Source organism: Beta vulgaris, chromosome 1, assembly GCF_026745355.1.
Source record: "Beta vulgaris subsp. vulgaris cultivar EL10 chromosome 1, EL10.2, whole genome shotgun sequence".
NCBI lineage: Eukaryota > Viridiplantae > Streptophyta > Magnoliopsida > Caryophyllales > Amaranthaceae > Beta > Beta vulgaris.
In genome coordinates, this window is record NC_079202.1 from 52995488 (window position 1) to 53000543 (window position 5056).

A 5056-nucleotide genomic window follows, 5' to 3' on the forward strand; every position below is an offset into this window, starting at 1 on the left:
TTTTCAAAGTTGTAGTAGTGGATGTGGTCAAATTTGCAAGACTACGTCAAATAGAGTTTATGGAAAGAAGTGCTCCATTTATTGAAGGTTGATGAGAAGTGCATCAATAAATTTAAAGTTGGTAATGAGAAGTGCATTACATTAGGAAGAGAAGTGCTTCCATGTTAATGGAGAGAAGTGCTCCATGAAGATAAAAAAATGAAGGTCCATCATGTGGGAAGAATTACCAAGAATCAAGATTGTGACATAATGTTTAATGTTGGCTCTTACAAATTTTGAAGCAAAGGGGTGTGTTGGATTATATATGCTCCAAAATTAGTCAAGTTTTCCTAATAGTTATGATTAGTTGCTAATAATTAGTTAGTGGGTTAACAAGTAGTGGTCTAGATAATGGTCTAGCTAGTGGGATAGCAAGTAAGTAGTGGGCTACATAGTGGACATGTTGTTAGTAGTGCTTTGTATGCCTATTTAAAGGTTGTTTTGTTTATTCATAATGTGAGTACATGAAAAATATATAAAAATGTAGTCTTTCTAATCCTCTTCAAGTTTCTCTCTTTCCTCCTCTAAAAATTCTACAAGGGGGGCCCTGAAGGCTCCAAATCCCTCTCCAAACATCAGCATCATCTTCTCCATCATTATGTGGTAAGTAGCCCAACTTAGCTAACCAATACCCATACTTAATACTATAGCATCCATCCTTTGCTTGCCTCCAGTACAATCTATCTTTCTGCCACCACTTTGAGAGTGGCATTGCAAGGACTAGCTTACAATCATCCACCGTAAAAGTATTCCTCACCGCTGCAACATCCCATTCCCCACATTCATAATTGATTAAATCCCCTACTCGAAGCTCCAAATCAGTCGTGTGTAGTGGTGACGGGTAAAGAGGCATGCCATCCTGTACGTGCCATGAATCAACCCATACATTTATATCCTAACCATCTCCCACCCTCCAAGACATACCCTCCAACAACAAAGACTTCGCTCCCCACATACTGCGCCACAAAAAACTCAGGTCATAGCCCCGTAGGGCCTCAAGCACACCCGAATTTTTGAAGTATCGTGCTTTTAGTAATTTGTGCAGAAGATTTTCCCCTCTGTCATACAGACGCCACACTTCTTTAGCTAGTAAGGCAAGGTTGAAACATTTGAGATCACGGAACCCTAGTCCTCCCTTAGCCTTGGGTACACAAAGTTTCTCCCATCTATTCCAGTGTAGCTTGCGGACATCAGTGCTCGAGCCCCACCAGAACCGGCATAACATAGCATGTATTTCATCAATAAGGCATTCCGGGATCTTGAAAATGCTCATCATATAAGTTGGAATGGTCTGGGCCACCACTTTGATGATCATAATTTCCTATATTTATTATATAATACAAATTAACACATATAAACTAATTATATGAAAATCAATCAACAAATACCATCATACAAGTACATAAAAAAGCTAATAGAGAAATTAAATTATCATAAAAAATTTATCAATTTATTAACAATACCTAATTTATACAAATTCACAAATTCACAAAATTAACAACAAATTAAAATGCATCAATCACAGTTCACAAATTAGAACCCAGACTTTAATTAGTTTTTAAGGCCAAATACTTGCACTAATTTCCAATTTACAGTTTGGGCTTGAATTACTAATCTCGTAATTTTTGAAATTCAAAGAAGAAAACAGACAAGAGGTGTTATACCTCTGCTAAGATGAATAGGGTCGTTCTACGCGACTCACAAAGGACAGGCAATAGAGCTCGACCTAGGGTTGGGGTTGGGGATTAGAGTTTCTTCGTGAGTGAGAAATTACAAGAGACAGAAAGAGAATAGGGGGTTGTTTTGGGTTCTCAACCGACCAAAAGAAGGAGAGAAAAGGAAATGGTCAGTAGCAGACAACTGAGACAAGAAATCTGAGATTTTTTTTAGGGGAAAAGCTTAAGCTAGATTAATCACGGGACGAATTGTCCATAAGAATACATATAGGGATTCACCTCGAGAGGAGAATGGTTCTCCCAGATTTGTTCAACCCTAAAAGGGACTAGCTTACCTAAGTGATGAGCAACAATATTACCATCTCTTTTCACATGAGACCATACTAAGAAAAGAAAATGAGAGCTAGAGGAGAAAATATTAGACAAAACATTATCTAAATCCGAGAGGTGAAAGAGGCCTTTTGCAGCCTAGTGATCACAGTCAGACAATCGGATTCAAACACCACATTCTTCAGTCCAAATCGCCTTCGGAGCCTCACGCCCATCTCAATGGCTTTGGCTTCTGCAATTTCTGGCGTCCAATAAGCTCGAACACGACGCGAAGCCGCGAACCGAACGCCACCAAAGTGGTCACGAGCAATAACCCCAAGTCCAACCCATCCTTCAACTGCAAGAGATGCATCCACATTAATTTTCCAACATGCTAGCAGTGGAGGGCTCCACATACGGGGGATTTGTGCAGCCACCACCTGCCGACGGTATCCATTGAGTGCTTGCCATACTCTTCGACCAATCTTTCAGCTCGGCTTAACAACACACTGTTTGGGGTGGTTTTGTTGTTAAAAGTTTTGCTATTTCTCTCTCCCCAAATACACCACATCAAAAAAGCTCATTTCACCCTTATCTTTGAATCAAGTTGCTTTCATTTCTCAACCAAGTCGCACATGGTGTCACAGCCACTATTATCCCGCATCCTTGAGCAGCCACTTTCCATCCAAATATCCTCGAATCTTGGGCAAAGAAATATAGCATGATGGGCAGTTTCATGCTAACCGCAGCCCCACGGGTAATCCGCACCTTCAATGAGATGACTATGGAACAAAACCACGCGAGTAGGCAATGTATGAGTGCATAATTTCCAAAGAAAATGACGGACTTTGGGACTAACCTCCATTCTCCATAATTCGACCTAAGAGTTATGAAGATTTTCCAAATTGCAACCTTTACCAAGCATATATAGTCATTTTTAACAGAATAATGCCCATCTTTTTTAAGGCCCATGACAACACATCATTAAGAGAAAGACATAAAGGTATTGCAAGAATGCATTTCTTGTCCCGCTTGTTTAAAACCTCATCAATAACATCAAAACGCAATTTCATGTTATGCGGATCAATGAGTTGATTCACTAGAGTAATATCATTTCTTCTAGGGGAAGTAATGTATTTACCATTCTCATCACCTACACATGGGGCCTCCCGAATATTTATGTTTAAACCATTTCCCACCCTCCAAACCAAACCTTCTATCACCAAAGCTTTTGCACTTCATATGCTTCTCCAAGAGTAGCTGCAACAATAGCCAAGTGAGGCATCAATGAAATCGCATAATGAAAATTTTTAACTTTCATAACACGGCCAAGAAGAGAATGAGGAGCATGAATAAATCGCCAAGCCTACCGGTCTAGACGGGTATTATTAAAGACCGCCAGATCTTTGAAACCCATGCCTCCAAGGCATTTCAATGTACACATCGCCTCCCAATTTTTCTAGTGAATCTTTCGTTTTGCATCTGAACTCCCCCACCAAAATTGAGCTATAGCAGCTTGAATTTTCTAGATGATCATAGTAGGAAATTTATAAACTCCCATAAGATAGGTAGGGATAGCTTGAATGATTGCTTTCAATAACACCTCCTTTCCAGCTCTCGAAAGTAATTTCTCATTCTAGCCTTGAAGTTTCTTCCAAATTCTATCAAGGAGAGAATCAAAAAATCATTTTCTTCGATCTTCCTGCAATAGAAGGGATACCAAGGTATTTCTCATGCTTTTCAACCTGTCGCATCTTCGAAATTTCCATAAGAACATCTTTCTGCTCGACACGTACCCCTTTACTGAAAGAGACCTCCGATTTTTCATAATTAATTTTATGTCCGGATGTCAATTCAACTATTTCTAAGCATTCCTGACGGGTGGCTCTTGTAAAAAGTAAACTATCGTCTACAAAAAGAAGATGAGAGATTTCCGGCCCATTACGGCTATCTTAGCACCATAAATCAGTTTCTCCTGAGCTATCCTCTGAATCATCTTAGAAAAAACATTAGCAACCAATATAAAGAGGTAAGGAGAAAGGGGGTCACCTTGGCGGAGACCTCTATCAGGGACCACAGAACCACAAACTCCTCCATTTATTGCTTTTTTGCGCTTCAACTCTTCTGCGTCTGGCGCAATAATTTTTTTTTCTTTCTAAAAATCCTTAAAATAATTTTTAAATTCTAGAGGTCACTGGCTCCGCCGGTGGCGGTTTCTGGTTTTTATTAATGCAAATTTTGTTTATGTCAAAACAACAAAAAAAAAAACATTAAGTCGTCTACAATTTTGTACGCGGGGGAGGATCCATTTTGGGTCCTAATTGGTGCGGTCGCACGCACCCACCTTGTAACACCCCGTAATTTTCACTCTTTATTTTTGGCGTTGTTTACATTAAAAATGATATTTCTCGTTAAAATAAAATAATTTACTATTAAAAACTATTTTTGAAAGTGTTTAATTATTTAATTATTGTATTATGTAATTGTGATTATTAATTTAAAGTGTATATATTTATTTAGGAATTTTATTTGTTATTATTATTAATGTGCATATTTGTTTTATAATATAGTTGGTAATTTTTATTCTATAAAATTAGGTAGCGTGTGATTTTATTTTAAGCGTTAATTATATTTTGGACCGACCAACGTAACGAATTTTGCAACCCCATTTCCTTCTTATGTTGTCTGAAATTTAGAGGAGTATTAAGTATAGTATTAGCATCTTCTGATACCCTCTTTGTAACCACCAAGAGATGAAGAGTCAAACCTTTATAAACCCCCCATCAATTGCCACCATTAACCCATCTTAATACACCCTTAAACTCTTTGCTTAATGAGGTAAATAATCTCATTACTTTCTGCACTTTAACCCCCCCCCCCTCCAAAAGCTGGAAACAATAAGGAAAAATCATCACAACTCTTCTTCTTCTCCCTTCCCGCATTTTCGGCCATTTCTGCACACCTAACTTGTTTGCATCATACCTCCTTCGTCTCTTATCGAAATTGGACGTGTGACTAGTCAAAATTTATCT